This window comes from Furipterus horrens, unplaced genomic scaffold (genome assembly GCF_987537825.1).
Source record: "Furipterus horrens unplaced genomic scaffold, mFurHor1.1.pri manual_scaffold_12, whole genome shotgun sequence".
Lineage (NCBI taxonomy): Eukaryota > Metazoa > Chordata > Mammalia > Chiroptera > Furipteridae > Furipterus > Furipterus horrens.
Genome location: NW_028327182.1, coordinates 75,495,052 through 75,505,730, shown reverse-complemented (window position 1 = coordinate 75,505,730; position 10,679 = coordinate 75,495,052). Strand labels below are relative to the sequence as shown.

Below are 10,679 nucleotides of genomic sequence, written 5' to 3'. Positions count from 1 at the left end.
AGGGAGGTAGAGAGAACACCATGCAGTTTGTAAAGAGGGAAAAAGCCATGTGGTTTGTAAGGAGGTAAAGAGAGCCATGTGGTGTGAGAGAAGGGAGGAGCAGCTATGCAGTTTGTAGGGATAATTCAGTCATGCGGCCTGGGCTAGTAAGAAAGCTGGCATGTTGCTGCCTTAATCGTGCCTAATTCAGTGGACTCCAAGCTGCCAAGAGCTCTGCCTTGCAGACCTGAACTTTCTGAACTTTTCTGGACTTTACCATGATTCAGTGCAACATGGCACATGTTTTCCTGGACTATTATAAGAAGGCTGATGACATCCTGGACTATTATAAGAAGGCTGATGACATCCTGGACTATTACATGGAGGCTGATGACATCGTACTCCAGATCCTGAAGAAGAGAGCTGACATATAAAGAATGGGGAACTTCTGGACATGTTTTTATCTTATAGCCTTTAGGGGAATAAGGGAAGTGCTGGGTCCCGTGGGAGAACAGGGCTCTGAGCTGAAGTGCTCACTGCCCTCCCCAGGTTGGAATATGGTAAATAAAGGCCTGTTTTCCTCAACACTAGTTGTTGGGTTTTACACCAAGGCGCCACGTGAAAGAACCCCCTTTTCCTCGGTAACAGTAATGAGCAAATGAAATAGCAGAATGGGTGCCCAGTAAAGGTCTGCCCCTCCTCCCTTTCCCTGAAATATCTTGGTTTATTTCTAGGTTTATGTCTCAAATCCAGGAGTAGAAGGCATCAAGTAGAGGCAGAGATGAGAGTGGTTTGAGATAAACCATTTTGCAGAGGATATGAATTCTAAGTTGTAATGTGAGAAAACATTGCTCTTTGTGTTTTTTTTTTGTGCCTGAGAAAAGAAGAAGTCAAAACATAGGGCGGCATCCCTCGGGGCATCACTGCTCTGGGCAGTGCTTGAGTGGTGTCGTTTAGTCCTGCTGTCCTCAGGGCACCTTCCAAATCCAGATTGTTTATTTTAATCTTAAACTTGCTCTAACTTCTCTAGGGAAATGGCAGCTGACTGCAAAGGGAGAGAAAAAGTCTGAGGATCCTCAATTCCTATAGACAGTGATGCCACTGGTCTCCCATCCTGACTGTTTAGGGTCCTTCAGGAAAATGAGGATATAGTTTCCTTGAGCAAGAAAACCAGGTCTCAATCTTCTTGCTGAGTTGCCTGCAGACTTGCTGACCATAAGAACAACAGGACAGTTTTGCCCAGACTGCTGGGGAAATGCTTTCCCTCTTTGAGGAAGAGTAACATTGGCAGGTTTTGTGTTTCTGAGGGGTCAGGGCTGGGTGGGGCAGGGGAGGGACATCACCACCTGAATTTCCTTTGTTGGCCATCTTTGCAAATAACTTCCACCTGCTAAGCCTTGGTGTCTAGGAAATGACAGTCTGGATCAGAAGATGACAAGCCCCACGATGCTGAGTCCATAGGGTGATCTCACGTGGCCCTCAAAATAACCCTCTCAAGTTGGGGGCAAGTATCTGTCTCATTGTTCAGAGGAAAGGACTGAGTTAGAGAACACAGAGTCACATGACCCAGACATGGCATAACCACGCCTTTGACTCCAAGTGCAAATTTCATTTTAACAGGACCTTTAAAAATAAACCATCACTTATCAAAGTGAACAGTTATTGGGCTTTTCATATTTAGTGTCTTTCTGTAAGAAAACCAACACAAAGAGGAGAAGGAAGAGAAAAGCACAGTGGGGAAAAACTCTTGTGTCTGCTTTACAGCTCACATTTCAATCTTGAAAAACTCATTCAGAAAGAACAATAAAATTATAGACTTGCTTTACCAAATTCAGAATAAAGGGAAATGACTCCTGTTTCAAAATAATACAGCGCAGAAGAAGACAGCTCTAAGGACAAAGGGATGGGACCTGCTGCTGATATTAATACTCAAGACCTCTCCTGGGTGGCACTGGCCCTTCAGGTTGCTTCAACTCAGTGTCTCCTCTTGATTGGCCTTCATTGCTCCATTTTGCCTACAAAGAGACAAAGAGAGAGCACTCGCGGAGGATTCCGATGAAACCCAGCATACCATCCCGGGACACGCCATGACCCACAGGTCATTCCACAACGCCAGTTTTGGAACAGGAAGAAGCCAGACCTGTGCTGACTTCTCAATAAATCCATCCATTTCTGGTCATCCTACACCTCTCTCCAGATGCTTATATATACAATCTGTATTAGAATTTTATCAAAAGTAGATATTCTATTCACTATTGTATCACTGGTACGATTGACCATTTCCCCCTTACCCACCTCCCCTTCCAAAAGCTATCCCCAATTTGTCCATCTGTGGCAGTCACACACACAAAAATCTTACTTGAAAGAAAAAAATATTCTTCCTGAAACATTTTTTTAAACCTGAAGAAAGTACCAGAATATTTTTATATTGAAGGTCAAACATGGTTCATCAAGCATACCCCCACTGCCCAATGGGAACTTTATGCTAGTGTTTCCCATGCCAAGTGCTACAGGCCCCAACTCAACAGCCCCCTCTCCCCTACGGTCACACAGGGTTCCGGAGAACAGTCCACTAATACCACGAAGAGACCCCCAGGCCAGAGTCGGCTCCAAGCCGCTCATTCATAATGAGTCCACGGGGAATCAAATTGTCCAGGACTCTGTTCGGGCTTATGATTCCCCCTCCAGGCCCTTACCTGGGGGGTGGGGACTTACAGGAGGGCCTGGGAGCCTGATTCTGTTACCAACCAGCTGATTAAATCCAGGTGCTCTGTTTATTTCAGAGTGCAAAACACACACCAAGAGCTTACAGCTTACAGTACAGACAGAACGGCACTCCGGGGACACCAATGTCTGAAACTTGGAAAACGTGCAGGGTCTCTTCTCAACCAGGAGCTGTCTCTTGCCTGGCTGGGGCCCATGCCTGTGCCCCCAGATAGAGAGGGTACTTCTGTCTCCTCACCCTGGGCTGTCCAAGGCTTGGCTGGCTATAAATTACATATTTTAAATGTATTTAGTCGTCCTTTCTCCTTACATCTGAAAGCAGATGGTTTCAACTTGATCCCAGCCCCACTGTCTTAAAAGAGACAGTCCCTATAAACTGGCCATTAAAATTTCCCTAAAAATGGATTCTTAATGCACAGCAAGAACAAGGGTGGTATCTGGGCTTCCAAAGAGGGGCTGGGGAAGGAAAGGAGGGTTTTGAGGGCAATAACAGCTTCTTTAAATCTAACTACTTTTCAGGGCTTATTGAGACACAGGGATTGGAAGAAGTTGTGGGTGGGATCTCGGAGTCCTTGGTATTAAAACGACCCACTCTCAAGTTCCCACTTGCTCCCTCACATGCGCGTGAATCACATCCTGCCTCCTCACTTTGTCTCTCACATCAATAGCTCCCTGAGGTTTTTTTTTTTTTTTTTTTTTAATACAGCTCTCCTCTTTCATCCCTGACATATTAGAAGCTTTTGCCCCTTTTGTGTTTTCATTGGTGAAAAGAGTCAACAAGAAAACATAAAATCTCATCATCTCCTCTGAAAGTCTAAATACCCAGTGCACACGACCTTGCTTGCAGACTGAGATCCCTCCCGCTGTGTGCACTAGAGCATGCCCGGATACCAGCAGGGGTCCCACTGTGGGCAAGCAGGGTGCAGCACTTCTGGGTGGGCCTCACTCCTTCCAGTGGCAGAGGCCCCTCGGGTTTCCACCAGCTCCAGAGCTATGCCTGCCTGGCACTCCCCTGTTCAAGGAGGCTGGTGCCTTTACTTTGCTTTGCAGGGCCTTTGCTTCAAGGTGTCTTGCATATCCTACCCAAGAAGGCAACCCATGGGGAAAAGACTGGGAGGAAACAGGCTAACATGTGAAAAGGATGTCTCCATTTCACTGTTAGAAGCCTTAAGAATCTACTTTAAGAATTTAAGGGAGGACAGTTTGCTACACGGACAGGAAAACGTGCTGACCAGGAAAGAGATTAGAAGATGCGAGTGACAGATCGGGAGAATTTTCAGAGATGGAGCCGTGAACGATCCCAGTATGTTGCTGCCATAAGAATGAGTCACCTCCAGCTGACTTCTATTCCCAATACTTTCACCAAAGTTTCCAATCCTGGCACGAAACTTCACAGGCCGCTTTTGACACATTCGATCAGTCACGTCACCTTCTCCATACACTGCACAGATCTTTTCTGCGTGTGTGTGTTTCAGCTGCATTTTTGCCTCTCTTGAAATAATAAAGCATAATTAGCTGAAAATGTTGCATATTTTCTTCCATCTTCAATATTAAAATGGCTACAAAAAATTCACCAATTTTGATAAGATATTTTTAAATGCACACTGATATGACAGCTGTCACAATACAATGTAACAAAATTGTTTCAAATGAAATGAAAGACAACTAAGCACTACTAGAGCCATTGTACAGAAAAATCTAAATGAACTTTTTGGCCAACCCAGTATTACCCAGAATCTTGTATAACATCCCTAACGAGGTCCTTACCCCATGGTATAGATGAGGAAAGTGAGGCCTGGGAGCTGATAAAGCTGTATGAGGTCACTCTGCAGGCACCTGGGCAAAGCCAGATGTGACCTCACATGCTGGCTCTCTCTCCCCTACATTGCACCAAGTGACCTTCAGAGGGGATGAAAAGTCTGACCTGCTCTAGAACATGGGATTCAACCCATTCCTGGTAGATAACTCTGGTCTTAGACTGCCATTGGGTCCTGAGAGGACACAAACAACTGCCCTTAAGCATCTATTAGACACTCACTTAGAGGGGGTGCTAGATGGCCAGTACCTTGCACACTCATTCTAGAATGTAGATTATATAAGTGTGCCCAACTTTTGGGAAATTCAGAATTCACATTTACACAGCAGCTTAATGAGGAATCACTCCTTTTTTTTTTTTTTTTTTTTAAATCACATACAGTTTTCTTTAAACAGTGAAGTGTCCCAAGCAAATTAAATATGACTGGATGCACCAAGGTCTAATAGCAAAAAACACCTTTTCAAAAAGCAAGGGACACACCCTCCCCCTATCTTTGCGATGGATGCCAGGACCTCATGCCCAGTGGATCTAAGGACAAGAGTCACTTTGGAGATAAACAACTTGCCTTGACCCAAAGAGCAAGTTCAGGCCGTCCTCGTGGTAACTTGCTTTGTGGAAAACCTGCATAAGATAGCCTGAAATTTCCTTCTGGGGCACTGGTGCCAGGATTTCTTCCTGAAAGAAGTGAATACATGGATCTAAATTAGAGAAGAAGAGAGAAAGGAGGATCAGTGGGGAAAGAAGGGGCTTGAGATAAGGAAAAAAAATCCTATAATTGTCTACACACGGCCATGCTCTGTGTCCATGCCATCATCCACCTCTTCCCCCCGCCCCGCCCCCGCCCCCATGTGGCCCTCAAGACCCTTAACCAGTGATTCAGGAGGACCAGAGCTCTGCAAAATGTATTCAATTAAAAGCAAACAAAAGAACAAACCAACCTCAGGTGCTCTGGCCCAGAACACCTTCCACCTTACCCCCCACCTAAGTCCCGCCTATGCAAACCTCATTGCACTCCAGTGCGACTCGGGAACCCCAGCCATCCAAAAGGGCCACAGGGAGCAGGTGCTTCCTTCAAAGTCATCACTTTCATGGTGACATGACAGTCTTTAAAGACTATAAAGACTTCCTTAAGGCCAGGAAAAAGCAAGACAATGTGGCACAAGGAGGAGTTCATCATGAAACATTGTTGGTTTTTTTAGAATGTCACTTCTCTCTTTCTCTCTCTCTCTCTCTCTCTCTCTCTCTCTCTCTCTCTCTCTCTCTCTCTCTCGTGCGTGCGCGCGCGCGCGCGCACACACACACACACACACACACACACTCTGCCAATGGTGCAGGTCCCAGTTCCTCCCCCCATGCAGGCCTGCCTCTGGGCTCACCCCCCTCTATGTACCAACCTGGTTTATCCTCTTTTGTCTCCTTTCTCAGGAGCAACCACTTGGCTTCCAGGATGCGTAGGCAACACACCCACACTCAATTACATCATCTTGCAGTCAGTGAGTTAATTCTGTCTTCTCAAGTGGAGTATAGATTCACTGAAATTTGGGGCTGTATCCTGTGCCTTGATTACCGCCACACACATACTCCCTGCTTCCCCAACCCTACCGAACTAAGAACATAATGGGTTCCCCCCAGTATATTCCTCACCCTGCAGCTTCCAAGTTCAGAGCTGTGATGCAAAGGGGTTAAACCTGCCCAATCACAAACCCCAGCCAGGTCTGTCCCTTCACTCATCCCCAGTTCATTCCCTGTCTTGGCCATCAGATGGCACCACGATTCCACTGGTCACCCAGGCCTGGGCATCAGTGAGGGGAGCTTTACACCCTGCTGCTGCCCTTTTCCACGGAACGTGCCACACTGTGTGGACAGGGTTCCCAGCCCCCAGCTGCTCTATCTGGAGGGAGTCATAGGAATCTGGGGGTATCTGTGGCAGCATTTCTATTCCAGCTGTGTCCCCCCCCCCCCATCCCTACCTGCGCAGGGCACATTCATTGCCTGGGACGTGAGGACACAGCACCTCTGTGTGCTGAGGAGGATGGAGAGGTACACAGGGCATAGCAGAGCCCTGCAGTGACTCTCAGTTAGAACGTTCAGGAAGGTACGAGCAATTCCAGATACCCCCAAATCCACAGGCTTCCTTCATCTCCACCTGTCCCCACCTACCCCGCTCATTCCTGATATGAGCAGCAGTCAGGCACCTGCTTAGTATTCCCTGATGAAGGTCATGGTAGATGAAGGTGAGAAGGTGCCCACAGGACCCTCTGTCCCAGAAGCCATGTTTCCTATAGCTTTTTCTTCCTATAGCCACATCAATACATCTTTTTATCAAACACTCAGCAAACAGATTAAGGGGGGAAAAAAAGACTTTACGCAGCACATTTATTTTTACTAATTGGCTTCCTTCCTGCAGGCATAGAAACTGGGTGATGTGGAACAATCTTGATTTCAAATCAGAGGTAGCCAGCGCCTGAGCCCCAACACCCACCCACAGAACCTCTAACAACGAGGAAGAGGATGAAGGAAGAAAGGAGCACAACTTTACACAATTTACTAACAACTGAAAGGATACAAACACTTTTAACTTAAAAACCACATGATCAATCCAGTACATGTGAACTGCATGCCTGCAATCACACAAAAATGCACCAAGCCTACAGGGGTTTGTCTATAAGATGGGCTTTCTTTTGAGTTCACGTATCCAAGACAGGTTTTAAATTTTAGTCTCTCTCTCTCTCTCTCTCTCTCTCTCTATCTCTCTCTCTCTCTCTCTCTCTCTCATACACACATACAGACACACACACACACACACACACACACTTGTCTTTTGAATCAGGTGTTGATTGCCACTTAACACCAGAAACCCTTCTCTGACCCACCAAAGTTAAGTGCAGCGTGCTTCAGAGCATCTTAAGCTGTCTGTGGCCCGCACTGCACTGTTAGCTTCTGGGAAAGGCAGCTGGATTCCATTCTTCTTTGGCACTGGCACTGTGCTCTACAGATATTCGTTAAGCCCCTGAACACATGTGCATGGGGGTGTGCACACACACACGCAGGCACGCCACACAGACTCATACAAGCACATGCTTTAACCCAGGAACTGAACTCCAAGGGAATCTGCAGGAGGGCCCTGGGATCAGATGCTGTCCTTCCCAAGACTCATGCGTTGCTTTTCCAAATGGAAGGTTACAGAGAAAGGAGCACGTGCAGACGGAAGTGGTCCAAACTCCCTAGCCTTCAGGTTGATGCCTGCACATTGCAGGGCTGGGGGTTGGGGTGGAGATACAGACACCACCACATAGGATTGATATGAAAAAGATGGCAATATGAAACCTCTCTTTCCTTCAGTGCCAGGAACTTTCCACTTCTGACAGCCCCTGAGGCCGACACCCTCTTCTAGCTGCTTCCAGCCCTAGGAACTGCTGAAGGAAATGAGGAGCATGTCAGGAAGCTCAGCCACAGCCACTTCATCTCTTGGTTTATTGTCTGTTCTGATGAAGCTAAGGAGAGCTGCCGAGGTGCGACTCTCCCTCCAAGCCAAGCCAGGGCCATGGCGCAGACGTGCTTCACATCTCTCTCTCTCTCTTTCTTTTTTTTAAAACTTGTAACCATAACCTGTTCCATTGGGGTTTTCCCTCTTACCAAGGTCCTGCATTTTCTGGAACTGAAATTAAAGACATAATTTTTTTTAATCAGAATATCTATAATTCTACTCTTCTCCAATATTTTTTGTTGGCCAGAATGAGAAAGGGATTCTTGCTCCCTGCTTCTCTTGGCTTAATAAGAAAATAGGCCAGCCCGGCTCCTGGGACGTGTCCAGATCCCCCATGGAATCAAAAAGGTCCCACAGAAGTCTGGTCTCCACTGTAGTCTCCCACCCACCAGCCCCCAGGCTCCTTCTAACTCTCCCTAGGCTCACTTTTTCTTCACAACACTTACCTCTGCCTGAATTATGTATTTATTCATTTACTTTCTCTACTAGGACTTAACGTTTCTTAAGGCAAGAACTTTGCTTCACTTACCACTGTAGTTACAGAGTATGGAATAGTGTCCAGACACAGTAGGAATACAATACATGGTGAGTGAATGAATGAATGAGTGAATGACTGCTTCTGCACCTCCTCGTCTCCAGCCATGTCTCCTACACTCTTCCCCTGGACCTCTGTGTCTGGGCCACTCTGGTCTTTAGTAATACTCACCTTTCTCCCATCAGGATCCGGGCATAACTCTCCCTCCTCCACCTGCCCCCTTTCAGATCTCAGATCCAATAGCTCTTCCTCAGCAAAGCCCCTCCCCACCACCCACCAGCCCAAGTGATGTCAAGCCCCCATCACACATTTTGTACCTCCGTGTACTTTTACTCCACAGTGTTTGTCATGGTTTGTGATGTTATTGTTGTTTAAGTGATTATCTACTCAGTGACCTCTCCCCAAGAACTGTCTTTCTCTTGCCATTATATCCCCAGTTCTTAGCACAGTGCCTGGCACATAGCAGGTGCTTAATAAATATTTGCATTTGATATTTATTATAACCACGTGAACAAAAGTTTTCTTCAAACTCTTGAGTTTTGAGATGAAGTATACAATTCACCAAGATAGAAACCATGTCCCAGGTTACCAAGAAGTTTTCAAATTCTTTCTGGGCAGACGTCCCTAAATTTTCCTACTTCCAGAAGCCAAACCACATAGGACTGGACTCATTCTTTTTCAACATATGCTAACCATGAATTTCTAAAAAGGGGTACTCAGAAGGATAGAGGGGTAAGGTTGAGAGTGGAGAGGGGAATGGGTGATAATGGGAGAAAAAGAAAAGTAAAGGTTACTGGGTAATAATTCTGTGGCCTGGTCTTTCCTCACTACTGATTACCTTCCCACCACCCCCCACCACCACCATCTTAGGAAAAGACAAAAACAATCTGTTATCACAAAATACCTTAGAGTTAAGGTTGTGACTACGCCTGCTTTTACTTACTGCCATAAGGTTAGCAAGACAACCTTGGATGCCATTTCATAGCATTCTGGAATGGTGAGGTATCTAGGGAACGTGTGCGATCTGATTCTCTAATTCTACTGAAAGGGAACGAAGGTCCACGAGTTAACTGTGTTCACACGATTCAGCCCCGTCTTGTAGAATCACGTGCCACTATCTTGGTTGTAAGCTTTCTTTTTTTTTTAATTAGCTGAATTTTCCAACAACGTCACTTGTAGCAGACAAACATAGTAATACAAGGCAGAAGAATGCTGACAAGATTAATGTGCGTGTATTAACTACACGTTACGTCTTCCTTTGTGTGTTCCCTAAAGCAGCCTCCCAGACAAGGATTTGAGTGCAAGCATTTGATTGGGGAGCTCTAAGGATACCCTGGACCCCCAGAAAGACAAAAAAATGGGTCTTATGGCAAATTAAGCCTGAAACATTGCTAGAGGCAAAAATGATGGAACTGAAGCTGTCTTACTTCAGGCACATCATGAGGAGGCAGGGTTCTTTGGAAAAGAATAATTCTGGGAAAAATAGAAGGCAAGAAGAGAGAAAGACCAAATATGAGATGGACTGACTCCATAAAAGAAGTCAGGGGCATGAGTCTCCAGAAGCTGAGTGGGGCTATTGAGGACAGGGCATTGATTGTGGATATCACTCGTTCACAGGGTCACCAGGATTTGGAACTAACTCAACAGCATGTAACAGACTAAGTTGATTTGGAAGTGATGTCAGGATGTAGGGAAAGAGTGTGGAGGTGAGACAAGAGAAGGAAGAAAACCGTGGAACTGATGATGGTTTCTCATCTCCCTGGGTACACCTCAGGTTGGGGCCACAGGTGAGAGGCAATTGGGTTAGTTACCCCCCAGCTCCCATGTTTCCTCAATTGAACTTACTCAGGAGGGTGATGTGTGAGCAGCACTTCCGTCCTGCCCACTAGCTGTGATTCCTCAGCCACAGCATTGATGCTGGAAACTGGTGGGCATGGAACCAGCTGCAGGCAGCCTCTAAGGCAGGTCCAAGGACAGCTGCAGACTCTCTCCCTACCTCTTGTCTAGGCAATGTGAAACACAAAGCCATGTAAGGCTCAATGCCTGGTCTCAGAACCCTACAACCAGGAGGGACCTTGGAAATCATCTAACCAGAGGGCAGCAAATATTTCCTGTAAAGAGCCAGATCATAAATGTTT

General features: G+C 46.2%; 1 long non-coding RNA gene across 1 annotated transcript; it reads right to left on the bottom strand.

Annotated features, from left to right (window-relative positions):
* Nucleotides 1-4,928: 4,928 nt before the first annotated feature.
* On the bottom strand, nt 4,929-6,172 carry LOC149996420 (uncharacterized). Its single transcript, XR_016507511.1, has 3 exons — nt 5,914-6,172; nt 5,522-5,645; nt 4,929-5,217 (listed from the first exon to the last, which is right to left on the bottom strand). It is a non-coding gene; the product is annotated as an uncharacterized LOC149996420 (long non-coding RNA).
* Between the last annotated feature and the right edge of the window lie 4,507 nt (nt 6,173-10,679).